This window comes from Macaca thibetana, chromosome 15, assembly GCF_024542745.1.
Source record: "Macaca thibetana thibetana isolate TM-01 chromosome 15, ASM2454274v1, whole genome shotgun sequence".
Classification (NCBI taxonomy): Eukaryota; Metazoa; Chordata; class Mammalia; order Primates; family Cercopithecidae; genus Macaca; species Macaca thibetana.
In genome coordinates, this window is record NC_065592.1 from 18658540 (window position 1) to 18669577 (window position 11038).

The window sequence follows — 11038 nt, forward strand, 5'->3', positions numbered from 1 at the left end:
TATCCTCTGTTCTACTGTTTACTTCTATGAGGTCAACATTTTTTAGCTTAGACATATGACTGAGAACATGTAGCATTTAACTTACTGTTTCTGGCTTATTCATGTAATATACTGTCCTCCATTTCCATCCATGTTGCTGTGAATTATGGTATTTCATTCTTTTTTATGGCTAAATAGTATTCCATTGTGTGTGCGAATATAGATATGAATACGCACACACATATGTATACACATACAGAATATAGATATATCACATTTTTTTTTTTTTTTTTTTTTTTGAGACAGAGTTTCGCTCTTGTTGCCCAGGCTGGAGTGCAATGGCATGATCTCAGCTCACCACAACCTCTGCCTCCTGGGTTCAAGCGATTTTCCTGCCTCGGCCTCCTGAATAGCTGGGACCACAGGTGCCCACCACCGTGCCAGGCTAATTTTGTATTTTTAGTAGAGACGGGGTTTCTCCATGTTGGTCAGGCTGGTCTTGAACTCCTGACCTCAGATGATCTGCCTGCCTTGACCTCCCAAAATGCTAGGGTTACAGGTGTGAGCCACTACATCTGGCCCACATTTTCTTTATCCATTCATCTGTTGGACACCTAGGTTGATTCCATGTCTTGGCCATTATGAATAGTGCTGCAATAAACATGGGGATGCAGATGTGTCTTTGATATACTGATTTCCTTTGGATAAACGTGCAGTAGCAGAATTGCTGGATCATATGGTAGTTCTATTTGTAGTTTTTTGAGGAACTTCCATACTGTTCTCCATTGTGGGTATATTAGTTTACATTCCACCAACAGTGTACGAATCCCGTTTTCTGGCCAGGCATGGTGGCTCACACCTGTAATCCCAGCACTTTGGGAGGCTGAGGTGGGAGGATCTCTTCAGCTCAGGAGTTCAATACTAGTCTGGGGAAGATAGTGAGACCTCATCTCTGCTAAAAATCAAAACCATTAGCTGGATGTGATGGCACTTGTCTATAGTCCCAGCTACTTGGGAGGCTGAGTGGAAGGATTGCTTGAGCCTGGGAGATTGAGGCTGCAGTGAGCTATCATCATGCCACTGCACTGCCGCCTGGGCAACAGAGAGAGAGAGAGAGAAAAAAAAAGAAGAGTTCCTTTTTCTCTACATCCTCTCCAGCATTTGTTTTTTGTTGTCTTGATAATAGCCATCCTAACTGGGGTGAGATTATACCTCATAGTGGTTTTGATTTGCAGATTTGCATTTCCCTGATGATTGATGATGGTGAGCATTTTTCATATATTTGTTGGTCATTTGTATGGCTTCTTTTTGAGAAGTGTCTATTCAGATTATTTGCCCATTTTTATAGGGTTTTGTTGTTGAGATGTTTGAGTTCCTTGTGTATTCCAGCTATTAAGTCCCTGCCATATGAATAGTTTGCAAATATTTTCTCCCTTTCTCTGGGTTGTTTCTTCACTCTGTTGATTGCTTCCTTTGTTGTGCAGAAGCTTTTTAGTTTGATATAATCCCATTATTTTATATAAACAAATCCCATTTGTTTATTTTTCCTTTTGTTGCCTGTGTTTTTGAGGTCTTACTCATAAAATCTTTTCCTAGACCAGTGTCCTGAACCATTTCCCCTATGTATTCTTCTAGTAGGTTTATAGTTTCTGTCTTACAGTTAGGTCTTTGATCCATTTTGATTTTATATATAAACTCACATATAAGGTTTTTATATAGGGGGACATGTGGGGATCTAGTTTTATTCTTCTGTATATGGATATCCAGTTTTCCCAGGACCATTTGTTGAAGAGACTATTCTTTCCCCAGGGAGTGTTATTGGCATCTTTGTCAAGAAACCAGTTGTGGCTGGGCACAGTGGCTCATGCCTGTAATCCCAGTACTTTGGGAGGCCAAGGCAGGCTGATCACGAGGTCAGGAGATGGAGACCATCCTGGCTAACACTGTGAAACCCCGTCTCTACTAAAAATACAAAATATTAGCCAGGTGTGGTGGCGGGCACCTGTAGTCCCAGCTACTCAGGAGGCTGAGGCAGGAGAATGGCGTGAACCCCGGAGGCAGAGCTTGCAGTGAGCCAAGATGGAGCACCTCTGCATTCCACCCTGGTGACAGAGTGAGACATCTAAAAAAAAAAAAAAAAAAGAAAAAGAAAAACCAGTTGGCTGTAGATCCATGGATTAATTTCTGAGTCCTCTATGCTGTTTCATTCATCTATCTATCTGTTTTTATAACAGTATCATGCTATTTTGGTTACTACAGCTTTGTAGTATATTTTGAAGACTGTTAGTGTGATGCCTCTAGCTTTGTTCTTTTTGTTCAGGATTGCTTTGGCCATTAGGGTTCCTTTGTGGTTCCATAAAAGTTTGGAGTTTTTTTTTCCTATTTCTGTGAAGAATATCATTGGTATTTTGATAGAGATCGCATTGAATCTGTAGATTGTTTTGGGTAGCGTGGTCATTTTAATAATATTGATTCTTCTGATCCATGAAAAGTGAGATGTCTTTCCTTTGTTTGTATCCTCTTCAATTTCTGTCGTCAGTGTTTTGTAGTTTTCCTTGTAGCAGTCTTTTACATCCAGGCTTAAAGTTATTCCTAGGTGTTTTTTTAATAGCTATTGTAAAGGAGATTGCCTTCTTGATTTCTTTTTAGCTCATTTGTTGTTTGTGTATAGAAACACTGATTTTTGTATGTTGGTTTTGTACTCTGCAACTTTACTGAATTCATTTACTAGTTTCTAGTAGATTTTTTGTGGAATCTTTGGGGTTTTCTACATATAGAACTATGTCATCTGCAAATAGAAATAATTTTACCTCTTCCTTTCTGATTTTTGATGTCTTTTATTTCTTTTTCTTATCTAATTGCACTTGCTAGTTCTTCCAATCTATGTTGATTAGAAGTAGTAAGTTTGGGATCCTTGCATTGTACCAGATCTTAGTGGAAAAGCTTTGAGGTTTTTTTCCACTGATGATAATGTGAGCTGCAGGTTTCTCATAAACGGCCTTTTTAATGTTGTATTAGTCCATTTTCACACTGCTATAAAGAACTACCTGAGACTGAGTAATTTATAAAGAAGAGAGGTTTAATTGACTGAGTTTCACATGCCTGGGGAGGCCTCAGGAAACTTACAATTATGGCGGAAGGCAAACAGGAAGCAAGGCACGTCTTTTGAAGCAGCAGGAGGAGAGGGGAAGTGCCACACTATTAAACCATCAGCTCTCATGAGAACTTACTGACTATCGTAAGAATGACATGAGGGAAACTGCCCCCATGATCCAACCACCTCCCACCAGGTACCTTCCCTGACACGTGGGGATTACACTTCGACATGAGATTTGGGTAAGGACACAGTGCCAAACCATATCATATGTTTTGTATGTGAGGAATTTTCTTTTTTTTTCCTTTTTTTCCAGACGGAGTCTCATTCTGTCACCAAGCTAGAATGCAGTGGCGCGATCTCGACTCACTGCAACCTCCACCTCCTCCTGGGTTCAAGCGATTCTCCTGCCTCAGCCTCCTGAGTAGCTGGGACTACGGGCGCGTGCCACCACACCCAGTTAATTTTTTTTTTTTTTTTGTATTTTTAATAGAGATGGGATTTCACCATGTTCACCAGGATCGTCTCAATCTCTTGACCTCGTGATCTGCCCACCTTGGCCCCCCAAAGTGCTGGGATTACAGGCATGAGCCACCGTGCCCTGCCCTTTTTTTTTTTCTTAAGATGGGGTTTTACTCTGTCACCCAGGTTGAAATGCAATGGTGCAATCATGGCTCACTGCAACCCTGACCTCCTGAGCTCAAGCAATTCTCCTGCCTCAACCTCCTGAGTAGCTGGGACTACAGGTATGTGCTACCATGCCTGGCTAATTTAAAAATATTTTTTTTTGAGATGGGGTCTTGCAGCATTGCCCAGACTGGTCTCAAATTTCTGGCCTCAAGTAATCCTTCCACCTCGGCCTCTCAAAGAATTGAGATTGCAGGCATGAGCCATCATGCCCAGCCAGGAATTTTTATTTTATGCCCAAACTGTTGAGACTGTTTATTTAAAAAGGATGTTGAACTTTGCCAAATGCTTTCTCTGTGTCAAATGAGATGATCATGTGGTTTTTGTCCTTTTTTTTCTTTTTTTTTGAGACAGAGTCTTGTTCTGTCACCCAAGGCTGGAGTGCAGTGGCACAATGTGGGCTCATTGTAACCTCCACCTCCCGGGTTTAAGTGATTCTCCTGCCTCAGCCTCCTGAGTAGTTGGGATTACAGGCACGCGCCACCACGCCCAGCTAATTTTTTTTTGGATTTTTAGTAAAGATGGGATTTCACCACGTTGACCAGGCTGATCTCAAACTCCTGACCTCAGGTGATCCGCCCACCTCAGCCTCCCATAATGCTGGGATTACAGGCATGAGCCACCACGACTGGCCCAACGTTATGTTCTTAAGTGCATGAAGGCTATGACTGTTGCTATGACTTTTTAGTAAATTATAATTATTCTCTACTAGCTTAAATTTTGTCAGTACTTGCCTGGAATATAGTTTTCTTTTTTTTTAATTTTCATTCTTTCTATATCATTTGGTGGTGGTGTATACCTTTTTTTTTTTTTTTTTTTTTTTTTTTTTTTTTTTTTTTTTTTTTTTTAGTCAGAGTCTCACTCTGTCGCCCAGGCTGGAATGCAGTGGCATGATCTCGGCTCACTGCAACCTCTGCCTTCTGGGTTCAAGCGATTTTTCTGCCTCAGCCTCCCGAGTAGCTGGGACTACAGGCGCACACCACCACTCCCGGCTAATTTTTGTATTTTAGTAGAGATGGGGTTTCACCATGTCAGCCAGGCTGGTCTCGAACTTCTGACCTCAGTTGATCCACCTGCCTTAGCCTCCCAAATCCTCAGCGGGGATTACAGGCATGAGCCACTGTGCCCAGACTATTTTATATTTTTTATTCCATATTTGTAGTTTGAATTAAATTTAACTCTATATGTTTAAGATTTAATTTAATTGACATTCAGTTTTAGAAGTTAAACTTAGAAGATCTGGTATTTTACCAATGCTTTTGAATTTAAATTTTAATAATTTAATTGATAGAAATACAAAATTGAAGTTGATAAATTATTTGAGGAATTTATGAAAGAATACAAAAATTGCTAACATTTGAAAAATTATAAAATGACATTCAAAATATCTGATTCTATCACATATGGAAATCTGCAGCAATAATTGCATCACAGATGAAATACTGAAATCTTGGGCTCTAATAAGAACAATCAGGAAATGTATTTTTGTTAACAGTTTCAATCTGAAAGTTAAAAAAACACTCAAAGAAATAAACTAGGAAGCAACATAAGCTAGTTTATGGTTTTCTGGAGCAATAACAAGTATTGTTTAAAACTTACAACAACCCCGTTAGGTGGACAGAGTAGACAGTATCTCCTATTTTACAAACGAAAAAAGTGAAGTTCACTTAAGTTTGAAAAACATAAAATCTCAAATACATATAATCATACTCGACTATATATTACAGAGAAAAGAATTGAAAATGAGAAATAGAGTAGGAAAAGGAAAAAAGTAGAATAATTTTTAAAAACAAAAAAATAAAGGAAAAGACCAACAAGAACAAAGTAAATAAATAAAATTTAAAAGAACAGAAAAAGAAGAGATGGGGGCCATAGGTCAATGCTGGTGAGATTCATGAGAAGCAGTGATATAATTCTTCTTACAAAGAAATAGCTCAAGATTCATTAATGGGATAATATCTCCCAATTTTCCCCAGAATAACCACTAGTTTTAAAAGTTAACTAGATTTTGGAAGGCATTTTTGCATCCTTCTCTTTTTATAATTTTCACTGGAATAAATCACTAACTTTTTATCCTGTTAAATGGGGACCATCATATCTTATTTCATAGGGTTAAAGGGTTACCTTCATGGAAAAGCATTCCAGTCCTATGGCCTTTCTGAATATTGCTGCAAACAATTTTTCAAAAACATTTTGCACATTGCCACTAGAGCATAAAAATAGAAGCATTTCTAAATTAATGTTCAAATCTAACCTACAGGTCAAATTTTCCAGGTTGCTCTATTCTATTATTTAATTTTAATTTTTTTTAATTCCAGTTTTAACAAAAAACTTTTGTAATTACAAGACAAGCAAAGATGCAGGAAAGTGTAGCCCATACAAAGGAAAAGATACAATAAAAACGACCTGAGGAAGTCTTGATCTCCTAGATATGGACTTTATGTAAGACATTTTCAGTATGATCAAATAACTAAAAGAAACCACATCCAAAGAACTAAAGAGAAGTGTAAGAGTTACGTCTTACCATGTAAAGAATAAGACAAAAATTATAAATAAGAATCAAATAGAAATTCTGTATTTGAAAACTACAATAACTGAAATAAAAAATTCAATAGGGACACTCAACAGCAGATTTGAGCAGGGAGAAAAAAGAATCAATGAACTTGAAGATAGATCAATTGAGATTATCCAGTCTGAGGAGCAGAAAGAAAAAAGGTTTAGGAAAAATGAACAGACCTGTAGACCATCTGGTACACCATCGAAAACACAAACATATACATAAAGAGAGACCTCTGGTATACCATAGAGCATACCAACATATGCGTAAAGAGAGTTCCAGAAGGAGAGGGGAGAGAGAGAAAAGGACAGAAAAAAATATTTGAAGAACTAATGGTCAAAACTTTCAAATGTGATGAGAGACATTAAACCACACACTCAAGAAAACTCAATGAACTCCAAGTACGATAAACTCAAAGAGAGTCACACCTGACTACATCATAATAAAACTGTCAAGTGTCAAAGATGAAGAGATAATCTTGAAAATAACAAGAAAAAAGCAACACATAATAGTACAAAGGATCCTCAGTAAAATTAACAGCTGATTTCTCATCAGAAAGCACAGAGGCTACTAAGTAGAAAGATGATATATTCAAAGTGCTGAAAGAGAAAGACTGTCAACCAAAAATTCTATAAATACTTTGGTGATTAAGATGCAACATAAGAATTTCGACAGGACACAAACATTCAGACCATAGCACTAATGATCACGGAAGCCAAGGGAAGCAGCTTGATGTTATCCAGTTGTCTTAAAATTTTCTAATCTTCTTGACATTCTTTGATTACTCTGCCAATGCCTTGCCTTGTGTTATGAGAAGAGATTCCATGTGAAGTGTTAAGAGATTTGTCTTTGGAGTCAGATATGAATTTACTCCTGGCTTAGCTACTCCAAGGCTGGCTTCATGAGCATGCAACCTATGCAGTCACCCCAAACCCCACATGCAGAAGGGCCCCACACTTGGTTTAATGCTCTGTTGTTGTTGTCCCGCATTTATTAATAATTTTATCTTTGAGCTTGTTTTTTATAAATGAGGTCTGACAGCACGATATTTATGTCCACAATTCCTTGCCACCTCATTTACACAGAGCATTCACAATACCCTGTGAACACAGAATTCTAGTGGGCTCACAAGGTGCAGAAGTTTAGTGGGAATCAAAGTGAGTACAAAGTATTAAGAAAAGTATGTCTGTGGCTGAGCAAGCCGGGGCACTGACAGCCTGAAGAGACCACATTCTCCGTTGGAATAGTAACTTGTTTTGAGTGCAGAAAGACGGTGAAAGCATGCTTTAAAAAAAAAGAAAAAAGAAAAAAAAGAAAAACAACAACAAAAAAACAAGGAGCCTTATTATATCTTTTTTTTCTTACTCATGGTATTTCCTTGTATTAGGGAACTGTTATACTTACCTTGAATATGATCACATAGAAAGAAAGGGAAAGATAGGATAATTCACAGTTCCTTTTTCTTTCAGGCTTTCCTTGTCCTCAGAAAGCAAAGGTGGAGAGTGTTGGTAGAACACACACATATTGAAAAGTAAAATAAAAACAGTTGAGCTAGTTTGTGCATAATTTCCACTGTTCTGGGAAGAATGGAATATATATACATGTATGAGCTATGACATACAAATTGTATAATTTTGGCAATGCCACATGCAAGTGAAATGCTCTTATATTTACAACTTAAACTGGCTATGTACAATATGAAGATGAATGATAAAAGTCATGCCAATAATCAACATTACTAATTTCCCTTTATTTACAATGGTGCTAAATAGCAAATCTTAAAAAGCACCATGACAAGTTGAGGGAGAGACTACAGATGAAAGGAAAAGGCTTTTTTTTTTTTTTGAGACAGTCTTGCTCTGTAGCCTGGGCTGGAATGCAGTGGTGTGATCTTGGCTCACTGCAGCCTCCACCTCCTAGGTTCAAGCGATTCTCATGCCTCAGCCTCCCGAGTAGCTCAGGTTACAGGAACATGCCACCATGCCTGGTTAGTTTTTGTATTTTTTGTAGAGATGGGGTTTCCCCATGGTGGCCAAGCTAGAGGAAAAGGCTTTATGTTTATATTTTAATACCTTAACAGCATTTTTCCTGCTTTTTTGAATAAGAGATGCCACATTTTTATCTTGCACAAGGCCATTCAAATTATGTAAGTGGCCAGAGCTACTTTTTTGTGTGTGATTCTGGGCTTTTTTTTTTTTTTTTTTTTTTGAGACAGAGTCTTGCTCTGTCACCCAGGCTGGAGTGCAGTGGTGTGATCTCCGCTCACTACAACCTCCATGTCCTGGACTCAAGTGATTCTCCTGCTTCAGCCTCCTGAGTAGCTGAGATTACAGGCACCCGCCACCACACCCAGCAAATTTTTGTATTTTTAGTAGAGACAGTGTTTCACCATGTTGGTCAGGCTGGTCTCGAACTCCTGACCTCAGGTGATCTGCCTGCCTCGGCCTCTTAAAGTGCTGGGATTACAGGTGTGAGCCACTGTGCCCAGCCTGATTGTGAGATTTTTAAATGAAGCAATACAGACATTCTGATTATCAGATTCTTTGTAAAATGAGTATAATGCTGAATCATTCCAGTCAACATCAAGTGACTGCTGCTGGGCAATTATTTTATTAATTTATGATTTCATATTTTCTATATAACTTTTATGAAGATATCCAGAAAGCATTCTAGGGGTCTCAGGATAAATAGGGGGAAATAAAATTACATAGAGTAGGCTGGGTGGGGCAGGGAGGAATAGACTAAGTGTTTGAAAGGTTTGGCAGTTATTTTGGAAGGAAAAAAACCCATTCAAAGATTTTGTCATATCTGTTTTTTTTTTCTGGTAAAAAACAGAGACTTTAGCATGTCTTCTTTTTAAAAAAAAATTGAAGCAGAAAGAAAAGAGTTGGAAAAGCAAGAAAGCGTAATCCTAGAAAGAGTAATCATCATAAGAACTCCATACATGTTTATGTGATTTTTCAGTGCTAAGATCTCATTTCAGCATTCTTAAGAGGAAGGCAAAGCATCTGTTATCTCAAGGAAGCAAAGAAGCTGGTTCTCAGAAGAGATATTAATATAAGATGAGAAGCCAGAGTTTACCATGAGAAGCTGTCACACCTAAGCACTGACTTAATCAGCACTAATTGTTCCAGCTTTCTTTGGGAAGCATTTACCAGCTGCTGCTCTTCAGGAACTTAAAGTACACTTGCAAATTATTAAGTATTGATGACGGAGGAGCAAGGGCCTATTAGTGGTGGTAGTGAATGTAAGGAGCTTTCATCAAAGTTATACTTTTAGGAAAACAGCTAATCTAGTGTAAAATTAACTATTGCTATGTAATAAATTCCCCCGAAACTTAATGACTTAAGATAACAACACACATTAATTATCTGCCCAGTTCCAATGGGCAGGAATTCAGGAACGGCTTAGCTAGGTAATTCTGGGTTAGGTTCTCTTATGAGGTTGCAGTCAAGATGTCAGCTGGGCTGCAGCCACCTAAAGGCATGACTGGGGCTGGAGGATTCACTTCACATGGCTCTGTGCAGGAGGCCGCAGTTCCTTTCCACATGGGCCTCTCCATAGGCTTCCTGAGTGTGCTCACTACATGGGGGCTTCCCCTAGAACAGGCAGTTCAAGAGCGAAAAAGGCAGAAACAGCAATGTCTTGTATGACCTGACCTCAGAAGTCACACATCTTCACTTTTGCTGTATTCTATTGGTCAGATGAATCAGTGTGATACAGTGTGGGAAGGGAATATCAGGGAGGTAAGGACCACTGGGAGCCATCTTGGAGTCTGGCTACCACATCTAGCCACTGGATGAGTAACAGTTATAAGAATTAGATGAAGGAACTTATGTTGAACAAAAAACAACATTGTCTGAAAAAGTGTGGGTCAGTGGAGCCAAAGAAGGTGGTTAATGAGCTGAGCTTGATTCATTAGAAGGTCTAGGGTATAGAAAGAACAGATTCAGATGAGGTTACAAAAACTGTGAGAGATAAAGGGAGAGTGAGCATCTCCTCCTTGTATGTTGTTTCCTTTTGACTCCTCTAAAGAAAATGTGCTTAACTGAATTCCATTATTAACACTGGATTTTCTCTTGGCCTTATTATTTTCTACTTCCTCCCTACTTCCTTTTCTGAAATCCTATCCTATTCCATTATTATTTAGGATGTTAAGTGGCCTTTTGGGACATGCTATTCCAACCCACTGCTTTGGTGACTTTCAGGCATAGTTTAAGCAATGACTTTCTTCTCTATTTTTCCCAGTTACCATTCAATCTTCAAATACACATTTACCCACAGTGGATTTGAACCACTGTATTTCCCAGAATGTGGCTTATCCAGTTATTCTCTGACTCTTTCCACCTCTGACCTTTTCAGTTTGTCTTCCCAATCTGCCATCTGCCTGGTGGTCATTTCAGCCAGTCTTGCTCCAGCCCTATAGAGGAAAGGAGAACCAGACATAGCCAGACTAGGTATTCAATTATGTCACATTTATTCCCACCTTGTGCATTTGAACCTTGGCCTAGAATACACAATAGTATATAATAAGAATCAAAATGTGTGGAGTGGGATATAAATTATTTAAGAGTTTATAAAATAAAGAATTAGTTACAGATAAAAAAGGCTGGGCACAGTGGCTCACGCCTGTTAATCCCAGCACTTTGGGAAGCCGAGGTGGGTAGATCACTTGAGGTCCGGAACTGGAGGCCAGCCTGGCCAATATGGTGAAACCCCAT